Source organism: Rousettus aegyptiacus, unplaced genomic scaffold, assembly GCF_014176215.1.
Source record: "Rousettus aegyptiacus isolate mRouAeg1 unplaced genomic scaffold, mRouAeg1.p scaffold_m13_p_3, whole genome shotgun sequence".
Classification (NCBI taxonomy): domain Eukaryota; kingdom Metazoa; phylum Chordata; class Mammalia; order Chiroptera; family Pteropodidae; genus Rousettus; species Rousettus aegyptiacus.
The window spans coordinates 102,458,512-102,481,570 of record NW_023416306.1 but is presented as its reverse complement, the minus strand read 5'-3'; the positions used below and the strand labels follow the sequence as shown (position 1 = coordinate 102,481,570).

Genomic DNA, 23,059 nt, shown 5'->3' with positions numbered 1-23,059 from the left:
CTGGACAGCGAGGGAGTAAAGGGAGAGTTACCTTGAATAAGGTTTAAGTCAAGCTTTCTTTGAGTAGATGACATTTGAACTGAGAATTGACTGATGAGATGGGGCCAGTCATGTGAAGATCTGGAGAAGAGTGCTCCAGGCAAAGGGAACACAGTCATGCTAGTGAAATAAAAATGACCCTATCTGGACAAGGAATAGAAAGAAGCTCTTTGTTCACTGTAGCTAGAACAAAATGAGGGAAACATTCTTGGCAGGAGAAGAAATTAGAGGGGTAGGAAAAGGACCACATTTTCAAATCTCCTGAGCTATGATGAAATGTTTAGGCTTATTTCTAATTATAAGAATATGTTACTTCTCCTGAACCACATAAATAGATGATAGATAGATATAGATAGATAAATGATAGGGAGATAAGGATATAGATAGAATTTTAATTAATTGAAACAAATAACATGGAATAAAAGTGCTTTTCTTTAAAAAAAAATACTTTCACAGTTGCTAACCTAGATGCTATCAATGGCCAGTGAACTGTGGCTCCTTCCTGTCTTTAAAGTCACCATGTTTTCTGGCAATTATTTTTTTACCTTGACAAACTCAATACTAGATGCTTCACTGTTTCCATTGCATATTAATAGAATAAACTATCTGGATAACTTTTTCTCTTGGATTCTTGGCTCCAGTATTATTTGCTGTTGAATAGTGTTGACTGAAAAGGATATGTCCTGAAAATCTACACTAGGAACCAACAATAACCATACACTATGCTAATAAGCTGGTTATTGTATGCCACTGCTTTATCCTAAAAAAAATCTAACTCCCTCCCTGTGCAAATGAAGGAACAGGGTATCCATGTAATTATTCTTGCAAGTTATGGCTCTCTAAAGGGTGTATTATATCAGATATACTTGACTGTAGTAAGTGCTTATTGAATGAGTAAAGCAATGACCCAGTAGTTCAGCATCCAATACCAGTAACTTTTATGGAAACCATATACCCCTCATTTGTGCAGGGAGGGAGTCAGTTTCGTTCCATGTTACAATTGATTATTTCAAGACAGGCAAGGCACCAGTTAGGGGAGGCCCTTGCACAACAACTAGAATATATTTGCCTACATATTCAAATACTTATTTACCAAGCACTCTATATATGCTGTTATTATGAAAATATTTGTTTAGTTCTTGCTTGTTGTAGAAGATACCTGCCGAATAGAGCTAGCTTTGTAGTAAGAAAATTCATTATTTCCCTTGACTATCCTTCTTCAATTTGACCTGTTTAAATTTCTAGAAATTTTAAACTGAAAGTAGATTTGGTTTCATCTGGAAAATGTTGCACTCTGGTGTTATAGCTCCATGTGTGTGTATCTGTGTGTCTGTTTCTGAAAGGGGTCTGACATCCTTACTGGGAAAGGGGACAAAGATACACACAAATCTAACTTTTCTGGATTCCAGGGGTTAGGACTCTTTAAATTTTTTTTTCTTTTCTTTATATGAGGTGTATTTATTCTGCGCCATTATGAAATTTGTAGTTATCTTTATTATATAATTTGCTACATACTTTTCTCCTTATCCAAATTTGTAATACCTTTATGTGGCATAGATACTCAGTTGTACCCATGATTATATCGATCAAGACCTTGTTCATTGTTCTCTCTTACTAGTTGAAATATATAGTATAGTATAGTATAGTATACATAATTAATTGTATCTCTTATAGTTGTGAGGTCTTTACCTACATTTTTTGGCTTTCTGCTTAGTTTTTCTTCTATTTAGGAACATTCATATTCACTATTAATGTTCTGGTCTAACTGACCATTCAGACCTCTTGACATATGCTCATATTTCACACTCTGCTTCTTTTATGGCCAATGCATGAAACATAGGTCTAATGAACAGATTTTGTGATGTGTTTCCTGTTTAGTTACTGGATAATGTCTGCTTAGAAGTCTTTTTTTTTTTTTTTTCTGTCTTCTCTTCGTGTTAGTGTTAATCGAGGATAGTAGGCAGGTAACCTTGAAATAGAAGATGTATGTAGGTCATTTTACTCCAAATACTTGAAAAATATTCTGATTTTGATGCATTTATTCCTTTTGATTACTTTATTCATTTTTGGTAAAAAAATTAAATTAGTTTATTTAACATGTGATTCTAATAGAAAGTAAAGATTTTAATTCTATAATTATTATTTTCTCTGTTATTTAAATAAGAAAAATTATTTCACCTTGGTATTTATATCTATGGCAATCCACATCATAGCATTTCATAACAGTTATCTTAAGTCATCTATTATATATTAATATTTACTCATAGATTATGAGCATCTTAATTGTCCTCATCATTCATCCATTCTAGTTGAATCAATACAGAGCATTAGGTTTTTCTGGAACATAAAACATTCTCAGTAAATGTAGATCAAAGACATAGATGAATAAGAAAACCACATCAAAACTAATGTCAGCATTGGTAGCAAAGTAATGTGGCATTTTTTTTTAAAGAGTGAATTTTTTCCTAAATTTCAAGGATAATAACTTTAATTCTAAAGACCAGGCAACATGTTACTTTCTAATCTTTCATAAATACTGATATTTTTATCTATTAATTAAATATCTTTGTCAGTGTCCCCACTAACTCTCATTTTAATTCTCAGAATTTTCTGATAAATAACATCTGGTCATATTGATTTACTCTAATTTTTCATCTGTTCATAATATACTTCTTTGAAAATTTTGACTTTGCCAATTGCTTATTCTGATACTTTATAAATATACCTGTAGAATAATGATTTCACTATTTTATATTCTAAAATATAATGTATATGTGTAATAAATTATTTCTGTAGTCTTGAGTCTTACCATTTTCTTAATACAGTAGGACATAAATATAATATCACCTGTTACATTATTAATTTCCAGAAATGATTGTTTTTTACATTGCTGTTAAAATTCTTTATAGAGTTTAATTTTCTTCATTAGTTTTAAGTTTTACTCTGTATATTATGCTTTTACAAACATTTACCTTTTTTCCATTTAATTAGTTTCTAAGTATAATAAACATAGTTGTATGTGTAATTGTATGTTTTTTAAACAATCATTTTCTTCAAGTTGTTGTCTATCTCTTTGTGTATGGGACCAAAGTTTACACCTTGGTAAATGATATCATTTTGAGCACCTAAGTACCATGTGGAAACTGTCCCTTTTTTACTCTGTCAATCTTCTGATTTTCTCAAACAAACAAACAAAACAAAGAGAAATCAGATAACTGGTAGAATTTCTCTACTATCAGTTGAGCCTCTCAAAATACCTTAAACCATAACTCATCTTGACCTTGAAACACCTCTAAAGATAACAAAGAAGAAAGAAATTTTCTATTTTTCTTCCTCACTGTTGACTTTTATTGTCATGACAACTTACATACTAACTGTTTTGTTCACCCTTTTTACTTTCCAGTTTCTACAATTTCAGTTTCATAATTTCTACAGTTAAACAATTAAAACACTTCTACAATGCATGGAAAATAGTTGTAATTAAAGGACATTATTTTTAAAGTTTACTTTTTCAATATGTAACATAATGTAGAACCATATATTAACTAATATTGGACATTGTCGATGACAGCCCATGAGTTAATCAGCCTTATCCTGTTGTATAATTTTTCTTAAAATCAACCATCAACCTAACAAAATTCTGTGATGAAAGTTCCAACTCCTGGAATGTTTTAGAATTTCCCCACTGATATATTTGAGTGTGCCTTCCATTATTTGCATGGGAGCAGAAGCAGTTTCTTACTAGTCTACAACCACGACCTCAGTGCCTAGCTCAGAGCTTGTTGCATAGTAGGTGCTAAATAAAAATTATTAAATAATTAATTCATCTGAGTATTAATAAATGGTGTGACAATCAGAATTATTGTTTTAATTTCAAACATTTAATCAGGCTTGTAATTATAAGATAACCAATCTGTAACTAATCTATTGCTGTATTGTCTATGATTTAACATCAAGAAATAAAATAAATTTAAAAGACACAATTTTTAGTTACTCTTCTACATCCTAGAATCTTTAAGATATTTAAAGTTCTATGCTCCTTAACAAGTCTATTATGAGTTTTGTGAATACTTTATCAAGGAAAATCAGCAACAGGAGATTCCTAGCTTCATTTCTTAAGGAGAGAGGTTCTCTTTTATCTTAATTTACTTCAGTTTACAGATTTCAAATTATCTGCCTGTGTAGTCATTTTGTATTATAATATAGAATGGCCCCCTCTATTATTTCATACAGACTTATACTAAAGTAACATTTATTTAAAAAGACAAAAGTGACTACTACGGGATAAAATATTGTAAAGGGTCATATTTCAAATTAATACGATTTAAAAAAAAAATACACATAAGTGAAATTTAATGCTCACATACAGAGCCAAATAAGACTTTGAAAATGAGAAATGAAAAATTAAATATAGAAAATCAAAGTAAACTATGAATATGCAGAAATAATGATTATAAAAAAAGCTTTTAGTTAAATGAAGATTGAAGAATGTGTATTGTTTGCTCATATGAAAGCAGTTGAAATTTTAAGTACAGTTAATTAAATGTGACATTGCATCATAAGTTCATTCTAAATTTACATTCCAAACAAAGGATAAAATTGAATTGAGTGTGGGGAAATTTGTAGGGTAACAAAGTAATTATGTCATAGTAATTACAATGCATAAAAGTATAGAATATTTAATATTTCATGTGAATAAATATGTATATATCATAAATAGTATGATGAAGAATAATGCAGTATAATCTAGTAACTCATTTAAAGGCTAAGTACAATGGCACACCACAGAATTTTAGAAACAAAGATCATCATTATTTAAGTATAGAGTTTGAAACTCAAAATGGAACATTTTGCAGATTTCCTGTCTTTTGCATCTTTATGTTTACTGAAGTACCACCCATCCACTAGGAAGATAATGTAGAAATACCTTCCCCTTCCAAAATTTTAAGTCATAGAAGTGATTTGGTTTAGTAACATATCTTTAACTCTGATTTTGTTGGAGATAACTAGACAATAATAAAAATAGGTATATGGAAATTGTGTTTCAAGCACAACATGCTAAGGTATTTGACTGTATTTCTCTTAAAATCCCTCTTTGCCCATTGTTTTAAAATAGCAACATTGAACTTAATTTCATAACTTGGTATTATAAAGTTAATATATGCTTTTTTAGCAATCCATAAGACAAAGTTTTGAAGGAAAATATCTGTCAGTTGGTTTTCTCATCCCACCCAGCCACCCTTCCTTCATAAACCTGACTTTCTAATGCTATCACTATTAACCTGGTTTATATAATTCTATGCAATTCTTTAATTATACAGATATTTACAAACATATGCATGAAATGCTTAATTGGTATCATATATCTGTTTTCAAGGATTGATATATTATTCTTGATTGGAAAAGAACACCTATTACTATGGCAATAGTTACAATGAAAGTCTGTAGTTTTAATTTAAAGAACATGTTTCCCAGTTGCATTCCCAATAATTCCTTCTAAATAGCCAGCAAGAATACATATAATTTATTAATTTTACATAAAAGACTGCTTCTGTTAACGAACATAAAAAACAATATACTGAAATAATAGGTATGCTGGAGCATTGAAGAAAATTTTAGGCCAAAACTTAAAATCACAATGGCAGAAAATAGAAAAATTAAAGCTTAGCTACCAAGGTTATCAACATTGCATATATCATAAAATGAAATTTCAACCTGAAGATACTGAATTTCCAAGCAATTGGATATGAAGTTCTTCCAAATTTAAAGTAACTACATACAGAAGAATTTTTTAAAAGGTATTTACTGTTCTTTGTAGATATTAAAATATATTTTTAAAATGTAGCAAGTGCATGGAAAATGATATAATTGCCAGAATTTCCTATTATTTAATTTAATGTTTTAGGATTTAAAAATAACAACCTTGCAGAATAGCAGGAGCTAGCTAACATTAAATGTTTTGAAATAAGCATTCAAAAATTATTTAGAATATATATATGTGTGTATGTATGTATATATATATGCATGGAAATTTTTTAAAATAATTATATTGCATAACTTATCACCTTCCCCAAATGAACACCTATTTTGGAATAATACAAAGTCGGTGATTAAAATATGTGTTTTTCTTGATTCTGTAACTCAAGTTATAGACAATTGAGTTATGAAATTGAGAATTTTTACATTAATTTAGGCTTTATGCTTTTATAAATCTTTAGAAAGCTTTTTTATAAAAAAGGGAGCATGCATGGAAATTATAAAAGCTAAACAAACAAAAATTACATGCCTAACTAAATAAATTCAATTAATAAGTATTCATTTAACAAGTACTAACTGCCAAGCATTGAGGAATATAAAGGATAATGTAGGAGATAAGAAAAATAGTCTAAACCCAGGAAGCTTATGCAGACAGTCCATATAAGGAAATGTGGATGGAAACGAACAAAGTATTCAGGTTTTTAAAAGGTCTAACTTTAACATAATTCTCAATCTAATGCACTCTCATCGTTAATATTACACACCACTGAGGTATATCACTTTTTTTTTTTTTTTGGTAGACCCTTTCAGATTTCTTTTTTGGCAGCCAATTTTTAAGGAAGAGGTCATGTCCCAAGAACATAATATAACAGTCTCACTGCTACAAAAATATATTTGTCATAAATCTGCCTTTATTTTCCAATTATCTACATTCAGCATATTTCCTATGCAATAAATTGGTACTTTCTTTTTCTAATAAACCTACTTCTGATAAGATGTGAGTGATGACATATATTACCCATCCCAGATGCATTTATATTTTAAAAATAAGAAAACCTTAATAGTAAGGGATTGTTCCAAACAAATTTCAGAGTAAAGGAGTTCTTCAGTTCCCTGTTGTCCAAATTTCTACAAGTTTCTATATTTACAAGTTTAACTACTGCATAAATAAACCCTTAAAGGTGAATGTCAAGCTTTTGTGCAGTTGAAAAAGAAAGTAGAGGAAAGGTTCTCATATCAAGCCTATGAAAGGTTGGCTACTCTACAACTGTATAGGGTCAGTCTATTTTGTTTTATTTCGAAAGGCAGGTCATAAAAAAAGGCAGTCTAACCAATGAACTCAGACAGATTTGATAGAACCTAAACAGAGTTCAGATCTACCAAATAAAAGCAGTTAAAGCAGAAAGAATAAAGAGAAAATGTCTGGTCTTCAGTAAGTTAATAATCTTTTCCTATTTGCATTAGATAATGATTACACTGGGGCAAGATGTGGGTTGGCCTTAGAGAAGAATGGTATTAGGAGGTCTCAACTCTATATATGGTTTGAGGAAAAAAATTGTAAATCAATTTCATTACACAATATATTCCTATATTATAAGTTATGTTGGAGTAACAGAGAGCATATATCTTAGCAAAAAAGGAATAATAAAATTAAATGTGTATAAGTCTACCTTCCAATTATGTTCTTGAATATGAAAAGATATGGTCATGACTGACTTTATTTTTAGGGTAGCCCCAATTTTCTAAAGTTTTTGTTATGCATATAATTGACATTTTATACCATCCATATCTCTGTACTTTTATAGCGTACTAAGGTAGACACATGCAAAAAATATAATAGATGCATAGAGTGATTCTAGCAAAATTGAGCTTTAAACACGTATTCGCCCTGTGCTACACACCTCAGAAAGTATGTAGTATATAGGCAAGACATAGAAGTGATATGTGTTAGATATGTCAAGGGGACATATCTAACACATAAAATGAAATTTCTGCTATCAAAGAACTTTTGGGTTAAACCTAGTAATAGATATATACAAATATGCAAGTAATTGAAATAGCTATGGAGGATGTAGAAATGATATAGTATAATGCTGATAAAAGAACTGAACAAACCCAAGGATCTAAATTGGAATAATAGCTTTAGAACGCGTGCCACTTTATTTTTATTTTATTTTATTTTATTATTTTTTATTTTATTTTATTTTAGTATAGTTGGTATATAAAATATTAGTTTCAAGTGTACAGTATAATGAGCTGACATTTATATACCTTACAATATGTTCACCACACTAAATTTAGTCATCATCTATCACCATGCCAACTTATCACAATATTAATGACTATATTCCCTTCTCCTTATTCAGCCATCCTCTCCCCACCAATCCCTTTGATGTCTGTTTCTATGAGTCTGTTTTTGTTTTGTTTGTTATATTAAAAATTTTTCTTTTTAGATTCTACATATAAGTGAAACTCTATGGTATTTGCCTTTCTCCTTTTGACTTATTTTACTTAGTATAATATCCTCTTAGCCCATCCATGTTTTTGCACATGGCAAGATTTTATCCTTTTTTATTGCTGAGTGATATTCCATTGTGTATATATATGTCATATACATTTATCTATCAAAGGACACCTAGGTTGTGTCCATATCCGAGCTATTATAAATAATGCTGCATTGAACATAGGGGTGCATATATCTTTTTGAATTAGTGTTTTTGTTTTCTTCATATTTATGCCCAGAAGTGGAATTGTTGGGTCACATGGTAGATCTAATTTTAGTTTTTTGAGGAATTGCCATACTGTTTACCATACTGGCTGTACTAATTTTTAGTTCCACCAACCCTTCATAAGGGTTCCCTTTTTTCCACCTCTTCACCAGCACATGTTAAATTTTTTATAATAGCCATTCTGACGAGTGTGAGATGGTATCTCATTGTGGTTTTGATTTGTATTACTTGGATTATTAGTGATATTGAGCATCTTTTCATGTCTGTTGGCCATCTGTGTGTCTTTAGGGAAATATTTCTTCATGCACTCTGTCAATTTTTAATGGATTTTTTGTTGTTGTTGTCATTAAGCTATATGAATTCCTTATATATTTTGGATATCAACCCCTTATCAGATATATCATTTGCAAGTATATTCTCCCATTCAATAGATTGTCTCTGTTTTGTTAATTTTTCGCTTTTGTTTCCATTGCTCAAGGGGACATATCTAACACATAAAAAGATATTACTAAGAGTAATGTCAGATAATTTACTGCCTGTGTTTTCTTCCAGGAATTTTATTGGTTCAGATCTTATAGTTAAGTCTTTAATCCATTTTGAGTTTATTTTTGTATGTGGTATAAGAGATAAGTGTGTGGTCCTGTTTCATTTTTTTGCATGTATCCATCCAATTCTCTCAACACTACTCATTGAAGAGACTCATTTCTCTATTGTATATTCTTACCTCCTTTGCTGTAGTTTAATTGACCAAAGAGAGTTTGTTTCTGGGCCCTCTCTTCTGTTCCATTAATTTATGTCTTTTTAAGTTCCAGTACCATTCCATTTTGATTGTTATAGCACTGTATTATATAGTTTGAAATCCAGAAGTGTTGATACTTCTAACTTTATTCTTTTTCTCAAGATTGCTTTGGCTATTTGTGGTCTTTCGCGATTTCATATAAATTTCAGAATTTGTTCTAGTTCTAAGAAGAATGCCATTGAAGTAATTTTTGAGATTGCTTTGAATTTGTAGATCGCTTTGGGTAATATGGTCATTGTAACAATATTAATTCTTCCAATCCATTAACATGGTATACTCTTACATTTGATGTGTCCTTTTCATTTTCTTTCTTCAGCGTCTTATAGTTTTCAGAGTACAGTTCTTTTATATCCTTGGTTAAATCTGTTCTTAGATATCTTACTTTTTTGATGCAATTATAAATGGGATTTTTAAAAATAGTTCTCCTTCTGATTGTTCATTACTAGTGTATAGAAACATGATAGATTTCTGTATGTTTTGTACTCTGCTACTTTACTGAATTCATTTTTAATTCTATTTTTTTTTGTGGATTCTTTAGAGTTTTCTATATATAATTTCATGTCATCTGCAAGTAGTGACAGTTTCACTTCTTCCTTTTTCATTTGGTTGCCTTTTATTTCTTTTTCTTATCTGATTTCTGTGGCTAGGACTCCAGTACTGTATTGAATCATTGTAATTAGAAGGACCATTTTTGTCTTGTTCCTGATCTTAGAGGAAAAACTTTCAGCATTTCACAGTTGAGTATGATGTATCTGTGAGCTTGTCATAAACAGCCTTTACCATGTTGAAGTATGTTCCTCATAGATCAACTGTGTTGAGAATTTTTATCATAAATGGATATTGAATCTTGTCAGAATCTTTTTTTTTTTTGCATCTATTGAGATAAACATATGATTTTTATCCTTGGTTTTGTTGATATAAATCACATTAATATTTTTTGCAGATTGAACTACCCCTTTATCCCTGCTATAAATCCTACTTGATCATGCTATATAATCCTTTTACTGCATTGTTGAATTAGATTTGCTAGTATTTTGTTGAGAATTTTTACATCTGTGTTCATCAGGGGTGTTGGCCTCACTTTTCTGTTTTTGTAGTGTCTTTGGTTTTTGTATCAGTGTAATGCTGGTCTTCTAGAATAAGTTTGGAAGGATTCCTTCATGTTCAGTTTTTTTGGGGGGTGGGGAGAATAGTTTGAAAAGGATATTAAATCTTCTTTAAATGTTTGATAGAATTCACCTGTGAATCTGTCTGGTCCTGAGCTTTTGTCTATTAGGAGTTTTTTGATTACTGCTTCAATTTTATTGCTAAGAATTGATCAGTTCAGGTTCTCTGTTTCTTCCTGGTTTAGTCTTGGAAGGTCGTATATTTCTAGAAATTTATCTATTTTTTTCTAAAATGTCCTATTTGTTGGCATATGATTGTTCATAGTATTATTTAATGATTCTTTGTATTTCTGTGGTGTTGGTTATAATCTCTCTTCTTTTATTTTCTGTTTATTTGGACTCTTGATGAGTCTTGCTAGACATTTGTCAATTTTATTTATCTTTTCAGGGAACCATCTCTTAGTTTCATTTGTTTTTCTAATTTCTATTTCATTTATTTCCACTCTGATTTTTATTTGGGATTTTTCCTGTTTCTTGAGGTAGGCTTGTCTAGCTGTGAACTTTCCTCTTGAAACTGCTTTTGCTGCATCCCATAAATTTTATAAAGTTGTATTTTTAATTTTCATTTGTCGTGAGGTAGTTTTTGATTTCCTGTTTGATTTCGTCTTTGATTCATTGGTTGTTTAGTCGCATATTTAGTCTTCTTGTATTTGTGTTGTTTACAGTTTTCTTTCTGTAGTTGATTTCTGGTTTCATGCTATTGCAATCAGAATATATGTCTAATATATCAATTTTCTTGAATTTATTGAGGCTGATTTTCTGGCTTTATATATGGTCTGTCCTGGAAGTATTCAGTATGCACTTAGGAAAAATGTGTAATCTGAACTTTTGGGATAAAATGTTCTAAAAATATCTATTAAGTTCATCTGGTCAAATGTGGGTTTTCAGGCCATTATTTTCTTATTAATTTTCTGTCTGGATGAATTATTCATTGAGGCAAGCAGAGTAATAAGGTTCTCAATTATATGTATGGCCATGCTATCCTCAACCAAGCCAATCCCGTCTGATCTCAGAAGCTAAGCAGAGTCAGGCCTGCTTAGTACTTGGATGGGAGACCACCTAGGAAGACCAGGTGCTGGGTGTAAAAAATACAAAAATAAGGGATTGTAAGCTGACAAGGTCCTTACAATCTGTGAGGTCAATCAAGAATTGCCTCACGTAAAAAATAAATAAAAATAAATGAAAGTTCTCAATTATTATTGTATCACTGTTAATTTCTGCCTTTATGTCCTCTAAAGTTGCTGCTGAGAAATCAGCCGATAGCCTTATGGGGTTTCCCTTGTATGTGACTTGTTTCCTTCTTTGCTTTATATACTTGAGTGCCCCTATGTTGAGTGTGTAGATATTTAAAATTGTTATATACTCTTCTTAGATTGACCCCTTTATAATTATGCAATGTCCTTATTTGTCTCTTTTAATAGTCTATTTTGTTTTAAAGTCTGTTATTGTCTGATACAAGTATTGCTACCCCAGCTTTTTAAAAATTTCTATTTGCATGGAATATTTTTTCTATATCTTCACTTTCAGCCTGTTTATGTCTTTCAATCTAAAGTGAATCTCTATGGGTAGCATAGAGACGGATCTTGTTTATTTTCTTTCTTTTTTTCCCATTCTGTCATTTTATGTCTTCTGATTAGAATGTTTAGTCCATTTAAATTTAAAGTAATTGTTGATAGGTATGTGCTTAGTGCTTATTGCCATTTTGTTAATTGCTTTTTGTTGTTGTTTCTTGCTGCTGTTCTCTGTTCTCCCCCCCCCCCCCCATTTTCTCTTGGTCTTCTCTTTCCTTTTGATTTGCTATTTTTTTTTTTTTCAAAAAAAGCAGTTTGATTGGGTTCCTTTCTTTTGATTTTTTTGTGTTTTTTTTTGTAGGTTTTTGTTGTGGTTCCCATGAGGTTCATATGTATTCACTTATATCTCTAACAGTTTATTTATTTTGTATTTTTTAATTTAAGTATAGTTAGTATACAGTATTACATTAGTTATGTTATTTCAGATGTCCAATATAGTGATTCAACATTGTTATACTTTACAGTGATCACCCTAATTCTAGTAATTATGTGTCACTATACAAACTTACCACAATATTATTGACTATATTTCCCTTCCTCTTTTCTTGTAACTAGAACAAATAATATTAAAATTTATATGGAACCACAAAAGACCACAAATAGCCAAAGCAATCTTGAGAAAAAAGAACGAAGAAGGAGATATCATGCTCCCTGATTCAAACTATATACTACAAAGCTATAATAATCTAAACAGTATAGTGCTAGCACAAAACACATAAATCAATGGAATAAAATAGAGAGCCTAGAAATATTTATATGGTCAATTAATCTACAACAAAGGAGGCAAAGATATACAATGGAGAAATAACAGTTTCTTCAACGAGTAGTGATGGGAGAACTGAACAGATACATATAGCAGTTTATTTTAAACTAATATTCATTTAAGTTCAAAGGCATTCTAAAAACACTACATTTTTACTCTGTGTTTTTGACATCATCTTTTATCTTTCTGTGTTGTGTATCCCCTGACTATTTATTGTAATTATTGTTAATTTTGCTATTTTTATCTTTTAACCTTTATATTAGATTTTTAAATATGTGATTCACTATATATATTATATATTTGCCTTTACTGGTAATTTCTTTTTCCTGTATTTTCTTATTTCTACAATGGCCTTCTCTTTTCTACATAAAATATGACCCTTTAACATTTCTCATAAAACCAATTTAGTGATGGTGAACTATATATTTTGCTTGTCTGGGAAACTCTTTATTTCTTCTTTAATTCTGAATGATAACCTTGCCAGGTAGAATATTCTAGGTTGTAAATTCTTTTCTTTCAGCACTTTAAATATTTCCTGGCACTCTCTCTGGTCTCTAAAGTTCCTGCTGAGAAATCAGCTGATGGCCTTATGGGGTTTCCCTTGTATGTGACTTGTTTCTTTCTTGCTACATTTAGATTGCCACTTTATCCTTAACTTTTGCCATTTTCACTAAAATATGTCTTGGTTTTGGGCTTCTTTTGGTTCATCTTGTTTGGAAATCCCTGTGCTTCCTTGAACTGGATATCTGTTTTCTTCTGCAGCTTAGAAAATTTTTCAGCCAATATTTCTTCAAATATACTTTCTTTCCTTTTCTCTCTCTCTTCTCCTTCAGTTTCTCAAATATGAATATTAGAGTGCTTGATGTTATAGCAGGTACCCCTTATACTATCCCCATTTTTTAAAATTCTTTTCTTGTTTTGCTGTTTTAATTAGATAATTTTCATTATTCTGACTTCTAGGTCACTAATCTGTTATTTTGTATTAACTGACATGCTATTGAGTCCTTATAATATATTCTTTATTTTAGTTATTTTTTCCTCTTTATTACATTTTTCATCTCTTTCTCAAAGTGTTCTCTGAATTCTTCTATTCTTTCAATTTTTGTGAGCATCTTTATGACCATTTCTTTGAATTCTTTATCAGGAAAATTACTTTTCTTCACTTTATTAGAATTTTTCTCCAGGTTTCTTTTGGTTGTTGTTGTTGTTGTTCCTTCATTTAGAGTATATTCTTCCATCTCCCCAGTTTATTAGACTTTCTATGTTTGTTCCTATGAGTTAGATGAAATCGCTCTCTCCCCCAATCTTGAAAATGTGGCCTCTGTGTAGATTGTGTGCCAAATGGTTTTGACAGGTTGGCTGTAGTGGGGCCGGGATTGTGCAGTGCCTGGTGTGCCCCCTGGCTAGAAGAAGTAAGTTCTGGGTCGGGAAGCCTGGTGTGTGCATGCTTCCTTGTCCTTCTGATCTGGCTAGGGCTGTCCAGTGGGGCAGGGCTGCCATGCACCAGTGGTCTACACACTTTAAAAAAATATCAAGGTAATAGGAGATACCTAAAGAACTGTTCCAGAGTAAAGGAGAATGAAGAGACGTGATTACTATGTGTCAGTGTGATTCTGGATTAAATTCTGGACCAGTTCATTGTTTTTCTTCTTTCTTTTACTATGTAGACTATTAGTTAAAGAATTGTTGGTATTCGCATAAGACATATTGAATCAATGCTAATTTTCTAACTTTTATAATTATATTGAATTATATAAGAAAATGTCGCTGCTTTCAGGAAACATTTTGAAGTATTTAGAAGTAAAGTGGCATTGTGCTTAAAACCCTCTTTCAAACATTTCAAGTAAAAAATAGAGAATAATAAAGCAAATGTGGTAAAGGCTAACATTTTGAGAACCTGGAAAGGCAATAAACAGGAAGTCTTAGAGCTATTTTTGCTTTGCTTTTTAATAATTTCAAAATTATTTCAAAATAATAATAGTTATTGTTTACTTGAGCATCAGCTTTACACTTAAATGGATGACTTTAAGGTCACTAGAAATGCCAAAGTTTTATGTTATTTTGCATTAAATGGAAATGAAAAATTTGTTTTTACATATTAAAATTCTGTAGTTCCTCATCTCCTTTTGCTGCCTATCCTTCCCCATCATAACTTTATGAATAAAAAAAGTACGAAGTATTTTATGGTTGGATGAAGAAAAAGAATATAATAAATTACATACTGCATATCTGTACATTCTACATACTTTACAAATATATTGCATACATAATTATATGTATTGTATACACATATATACATTATGTCCAAAAATTCTTGTGCGCACGCACACACACACACACATGCACACGTGCACTTCTTAGCTAAGTTAAAAAGGAGAAATCTAAAAGGATGTCTAATTTAGGTAAAATATAGTTAATGATTGCAGGAAAATAATCGATATACAATTGTAGTTGATTAATTTAGAAAATAGAGAATAGTAAAAAAAAAGACTAAAGAATAAAAGTTTTTTTTACTTTCATCATTTATGAACCATAGTTCCATTATTAAAGCAAAACAGATTTTAGAGACCCATAGCTAGTTTTCATGTGATCATTTAAGCAGCATAATAACCTCTTTTGAAAATTTGTACTTTTACATTATGCTCCCCCTTTAATAAAACAGTATATTAAAATAAGAATGCTAGAATTTGTACTCAGAATATTAGACTACAATTTATACGTACCAATTGCATGCCAGGAAAATAAGAATATATAGCCTCGTAGACTACAAACCTTTTTGTAGAAACAGAAATGTCTATCAAAAGTATTCCATCTTGTGTATGCCTAGGATGCTACTTTTCCAGACCAACTGAATGTTTTAAGAATTTAAGAATATAACATCAATTAGAAAAACATTTACATTGTTTCAAATGCCCACATTTCTCTAGGGTACCACAACATCTAAATTGCTAATTCCTATTTTCATCTCAGCATGGATTACATATGAAAGGCAACATTTAAAAAAATGAACTGAATCAATGTAATTGAGTAGTATATGTGTCTTTGTGCATGCATACATGTATGTGTATTATATATCTTTGATTCAGTATAAGATAAAATAATTTATAGCAGAGAATAACTTTTTGCAATGCCAGTCTTGAAAAACACAATTACTCAGGCCATGCTCAAAAAAAAAGATGGATAGTAGATACAGATATTTACATATTTTTTCACATGGCAAGTAATTTATCCAAACTTTCTAAGGTTTTAAAAATTGTGCCAATATAGTGTGCTTCATTACATAGTCAAAGGATGTCATCTAAAAATTAAAATAAGTTATATGATGATTAATATATATGAAAATCTACTGAAGAAGACATTATGTCCTGCCCTACAAGAAAGCAGAAAGAAAAAAAAAATCTCTAACTTCAACTGCTTTCATTGTAGTGGAATAAAGATATACGGCATTAGTATAAGCACACCGTCTTCTCTTTTAATTCAACTGTAACATTAAATACTGATTTACCACCCTATTGTCTGATAGATGTCAGAGTGTCAGAGCCCACACCTTGTAGGTGAAAGTTTACATATAAGGTGGGGTAAGTGGATGTAGGGGAAGAAACCTATGAAGAATGTGAGAATTCCTGATGTACAACTTTCAACTGAAAGATTCTCAGCCTGTCTTGGATAAACTGTTTAAATTGCCCATTTGCTTGGACCTCAGCATACAATATCTCACAATTGCTGTATCCCAACTATACTATGTACTTGTGGAGATGTGAGGCAAATCACTTAACTTTTCTCTTAACCTCAGTTTTCACATCAGTGAATTGGGATAGAATGATCTCAATCTCATAGGCTGCAATTGGAGCTAATATCTAACACACAGTGCAGAAAATGTACTTAAAAGGATACTGGCAAATAATACATTTGTCTCTCTTCTCATTTAACACACACACAAAAATAAATGTATATGTGCACCCACACACAAGTTGCACCCACGTGCCAAGTTGCTTTTAGATCCTCGAATTTATAAGACAATGCTTAGTAATTATTGTTATCTCTGTTAATGTATATCACTTAAATACATCACTTCCAAATCATATTCAGAGCCCTGTAAGGTAAGCGGGTAGGAATGAACAAATGAAGGGAATAGTTATTTATGCTGGGCATAGTAGGGGAAGGAGATCTCAGATTTTCTTTGAATTCTAGACTGAAAAAAATACTAATTACAGTATTGCGAAAAATAAAAAATTGTATAAGTAGGCATTATCTTTAATGAATTAAATGCTTGAACAATAAGTGCAATATCCAGCTTTGATGCATTGACAAGTGGTTTGAATATGTACTGAGAAAAGTAAATGGAAGACGGCCTACAAAGAATTCAAGAACTCAAAGCCACAAATACCTGTTAACTACTGTGAGCATCTTTAGTGCTGATTGTGTCATTTGGTTTGGCACTCTCTGAATACATGGCACTGAAATTGTTTCCTGCCAAGTGACTTAGTTAAATGAGTGTACTGTGTTTTCTATCCCAATTAAAAGCGAAGGGTTGGTGGCATTTTAATATCCTTAAGGAACACTTCCTTTTTTACTTAAATGCCTAAAATTGAATCCTGTCTTTCTCTACTCAAAGAAAAAAAAAAGGAAGAAAAAAAGAAGAAAACCGAAACCTCAAATGCAGTATCTTAGGCTAACACCTTCACTTCCTTTTTCCCTCTGACCACCTGCATGACCTATTTTCTTATTATTGACTACTTGTTATTCAGTTAAGGAGGATTGTTAGCAGTGCATCCCAGGAACACTTCATTCTGTTTAAAACAAAAGCCTACTGTTGAATTCAATGTCAGAGCTAGGGTTTATAGCATTGAAGAATTGCCTTGATAAATGTCCCTGACATTACAGTTTCCATGACTCCATCTTCAATGTCATCACAACACTGTGTAAGTGTTAAAGTATGGCCATTGCTGCCTCCCCAGAACATATTAAGTTGATGCTTACTCTATCTCTGAATCCCATAGGCACAATAAATGGAGAAAATAACACATTTACAAACTGATAAAGCCGAGCAAAGCTAGTAAAATCACACACTTTATAGCTTGGCTAATCGTGTCCTTTGAAGGGCATCAAATAACACATCATGTACTGCTCAGGGGGAAATCAAATTATATGCAGCAATGTCCCTTCAGAACTAACACATTCGAATAGACAGAAGCTATTGTAACTAATCAACTTGTATTGTAGATGGTTTATCATTAATACAATGGTTGTGTTAATCAAGTATTATGAAGTTTTGGTATGAAAAGGAAGAAAAATATTCCTTAAACTTTTGCTCAATTTTCATTCTGAATCTTTCTTTGTACTTTTCATTTTTTGTTTTTATTTTTAATAAATGCGAGTGTCATAGTGTGGTATATATTCCTTGCAAATGGTGTTCAAAGATCACTTAGTCTATAAAGAATTGACAGAGACTTAGTTTTCAAGACACTTTTCCTTCCATTTACTCCTCTTCATATCCCTGATTCCAAATGATCACCATATCATTGGCTTAGAAAACATACAGGGATGTTAGGAATAAATAGTCAAGTATCTTGCTCCAACGTGTTTAGTTCTGTCTTAAAGTCTGTGAAGGGAAAACATTCTTTCTTCTTCTCCAAATTCTTGAAGAATCAATATTCTTTTAATTATGTGCATGTATTTTCCTTCAGAGCTTTAAATTACATGGAAAAAAATTAAAATGCCTATTTATAAGAAAGGTCATTAAGAATCCATAATACTAGAAGTTACTCCTGGAAAGTCAAGTCATTAGAGCACAGAAAGTTCTGGGAGTAAAGATCTTAGAGACATTAATGTTCTAAGGCAGGGGACAACAATCTATGGCCTCTTAATCAACTCTATCTCACCTACTTTTTTAAATAAAGTTTTATTAGATACAGCCACACTTAATTTTTTTAACATTGTCTGTACAGGGCTGTTTTTACAGTAGTTATAACAGAGACTATGTAGCCCACATAATCAAAAATATTTAGTCTACAGCCATGCCACTCTGAACAAGCCTAATCCCATCTGATTTCGGAAGCTAAGCAGGGTCAGGCCTGATTAGTACTTGAATGGGAGACCACCTAGGAAGACCAGATACTGTAGGTGTAAAAAATAAAAAATAAGGGATTGTAAACTGACAAGGTTCTTGCAATCTATTAGGTCAACCAACAGTTGCCTCTCCTAAAAAAATAAAAAATTTAAAAAAATAAACGTTTAATATCTGACTACCTATAGAAAAAAATTTACTGACCTCAATTTTAAGGGCACATTTCTATAGACCTTATTAAAGGAAAAAGGATGAAAGAAGATGAAGAATAAAATTCTTAGTGAGAATAAGACCTATATATTTAAGTGAAATCAAATAAAATATTTGTTACAAAAAGTTCAGCAACCATAGAGTTTGTATTGATATGAATAAATGGCTTAATGAATGGAAATGGAGAGAATAGACAAATTCTTTTTGCAGAAGGATTCCAAATAGTTTATTTAGATATTCTACCCTAAAGGAGGTGGGGCACTTAATTTTCATTCCTCAGATGTGAGCTATGTATAGAGACTTTCTTCCAAAGAGTACAATATTGGAAGGGGGGGTGGTGGGAAGAGTAACTTTACAGTGAGAAACCTAACAAACACTGCTTCATCCAGGTGATGAAGGTCAATATAAACAGTGCCAAGTCTTGTTGATAGTATGTATCATTGATGTAATATAAGCAAAATAACACTTTACCTCTGTGTTCTTCCTATCAAAAATACATAAGGCCAGTCTAATCATGAGAAAAACGTCAGACAAATTCCAACTATAGGATTAACTACAAAATACATGACCAGTATGCCTCAAAACTCTTAAGATCATTAAAAACAAGAAAAGCCTCAGAAACTGTTACAGTCATGTGGAGCCAAAGGAGACATGACAGCTTCATGTAATTTGGTATCCTGGATGCCATCCTGGAATAGAAAAAGTATGAACCATGAAATTAGGAAATGAATAAAGTATGGACTTTACTTAGTTATAAATATATCAGTATTGGTTTATTAATTGTAACATATTCCATACCAATGTAAGATGATAATAAGAGAGGAAACTGTATGTTACGTATATGGGAACTCTGTACTATCTTTGTAATTTTTCTGTAAATCTAAACATTGCTAAAATTAAAAAGTTAATTTTTAAATCTTAGAACTATATTATTATAATATTTGATCATTTTTTAGATCTAAACCCATTAACTCAAACCTCTCAAACATAAGGAAGATTATAAAGAAAGTGCTAATTAGGAATAGCACACAATCTCATCATTGAATAATATAAAACTCCTTCATAAAAATTCTTAGCTATTGTGAACACTGCAAACAAAAATTAATTGCATGTAGATTACTGTAATTTGTAAATTGTATGTAGATTACCAAACTCCAGAAAAAAATTTTAGTTTCTGTAGTACTATTCTGATGTTTATTCACCATATTAAGTAGCTGACAGCCTTCAATGACTTGGCCAACTCCTTTGAATTATTTTCTAAGCACCAATCACTCTTAAAGACTTTTATCTTATTAAAAGAATGGAAAAAGTGACTGAATATCTCCATTCATTCTTTGCCTTCCCCTCTCTTCCCTGCACTTCATTTAGCCTCTACCCCTTTTCTTATTAGTGTTATAGTTATAGCCCCAGTGGCTCTACTTGGAAGAGGAATAATATTATACCTGTATTCCATAGTATAGTTTCTTCTTTAGGAAGTCAGTAGAATATTGGAATAATGGAGATGCATATGCCAAGATCACAAAATTTATTAAAGTACATCATCTGTACTTTATTCTGAGGCATCAGAAAGAATATGGAAGGAAATTGATTTGTTTTTGTTCACTTGTCTGCTTTTGTTTACAAAGCATATTCATGTTCATATTTCTGGCAACTTATTTATTAGATGTACACAGCCAATGTAGATCAGACTTCAAGTTGTGCATCTATAATTTTTTTCTAGCTATATGATCTTCTGAATATTTGTTTTAGTTTTCTCACCATCAAAATGGGTATAAAGATATAAATGATATCATTATATTATTATGGCATAATGGATGTGTACTTTCTGATATCTAATAAGTGGCCAATGTAGCTGTAATTAATGATAATAATATAGCTATTATATTCATTTTTTTGATAGCCAATTGCGATTCAAAACATTAAAAGACTCTGTATACCTATCCATTGGCAGTATTCATGTTGAGCTATTGCCTTTGGACTGTCTTCATTCATTTACTTACACAATAAATATTTATTTGTGACCTGTTATTAGCAACTAGTACAGGACTTGAAACTTAGATTCATATATGAAGAGAGGGAACACTAAAAAGGAAATATAAAATATAGAGAAAATATTTAGTAGTTTAGAAAGTGATATGTGTAAGAAGGGTGACAGAAAATGAGCAGCAAAGAAATATTTTGGCATCAGAGTTACAGTAAACTGACCTGGCTCAACGAAAATAAAAATACACAAGACCAATATAAAGAATATAGAATTTTTTTTATTGAAGGCCTTGCATCTTCCATATGTATTTCTTAGTGTTTAAAACAGTTTCTTACTTTAACCACTCTTCTTATAGACTGAAAAAACCACATGTATACTTTAAAATTTCAAAGATGAAGTCATAGGAAATGGTATAGTCATTAGAATGCTTCTCTGTGCTAATAGAGACAGTTGTATTCTTTATCTCTTTTTCCTAGAAATGACATAACACCTTTTATTTTGGGTAATAGATGGCCTTCTTTGAATAATTTTGTTATTGGTCTGAAACATTTTTCTGCCATAACCTTATCTAGTTGTTAGATGGCAACATATAGAAAACATACAAATTATTAAAAAACAAGAGTTTAATAATATTATTTCAAAGGTATTTGACCATCGGAGGAAAAAGGGAAGGAGGAAATAGTAAGCAGCCCCTTAAATGTATTTTTAAAATATAACATATATGAAAAGACGCATATGAATTAATTTGCAGAACTTGGTTCCTGCTGGACTCTGGAAAGCTATTAGGTCTAGATATATTAGGGAAAAAAAAATTTACAACTAAAGAAAAAATTCAAACGTTTCATTTGTGGTCACTCAACCATCATGGATTATGTTACTAAAGATTTTTCCACTGCTAGCTATACCACTAACCACAAATCTGGTACGTCATTATTTTTAGCATGTGTGTAATTAGTAAGCAAGAGAATGTGGTCCAGAAAGGGAAATGATTTTTTCTGGCATCAGTGATGCACTAATTTCACAAATTTGTATTAATCTTTTTTTTCTGTGAAAGCATCATCCTTAATTTCTTACCCTAGAGTACAAGAAAAAGCTAGAGTCTTGTTTCTAGGGTGTAGGGAAATGCAGATTTCTCAAGATTCTTGAAATGATTGTATTTCCTTTGAATAATTGGAATTTTCACTACTCCACTACCGGGTCCAACATTTTTATTGAAATAGACTAAAAACCAGAGAGAAAATTATCCATAAAATCCAAAGAATTATTAATACTAATATCTTACATATCCTACTAAGATGAATTAGGTTTATTTTTCACACAAACATGTAATGGCTCTTCTTCCCTTATAACTAAGGTTCATTGTCATCTCATTTCTCTTAGCAACTCAGTGGACATTACTTGAGCTTAATTCAAGTCAATTAATCAGGATCTTCAGCTGGTAACAGAATGAAAGTTTTCTGCTTGCCAGAACACCTGTGCTCCTCAAATGGCCTTGGTGCTTAATTGTTTCCAGGTGCAGCACATGCTTGTTTTGGGCTGAGAACTGTGAATTTCTGCTGCCAGAGGACATGCTTTGGAAGTTAGAGTTAACTAAAAGAGAATTAACCCTTAGTTAGGAGAGATATGCGTGCCGCTGATCATTAAAATGGAGATTTGTAGAATATTCTTTGCTGTTCAAATAAGGAAAGCCTTTTCTTCTTTAGCTTACAAATCCTACCCTTATAAACTTCAAAAATACATTTACATGTGTTGGTGACAAATTTTGTGAAATACGCTCTAGATATTTGTTGAGCACCCCCTGTGTTTCAGGTATATGAAGTGAGCAAAGGAAAGATCCTTTATGAGGTTATACTCTACTAGGAGACATTACTTTCTCTTCCTTCCTTCCTTCCTTCCTTCCTTCCTTCCTTCCTTCCTTCCTTCCTTCCTTCCTTCCTTCTCTCCGCATCTGCCTCTCTTACTTCCCCTCCCTCT

The 23,059-nt window shown here is 31.3% G+C and overlaps 1 pseudogene; it reads left to right on the top strand.

Moving 5' to 3' along the window:
• Positions 1–18,831: 18,831 nt before the first annotated feature.
• Positions 18,832–18,950, top strand: LOC118600714 (annotated as a pseudogene).
• Positions 18,951–23,059: the final 4,109 nt, after the last annotated feature.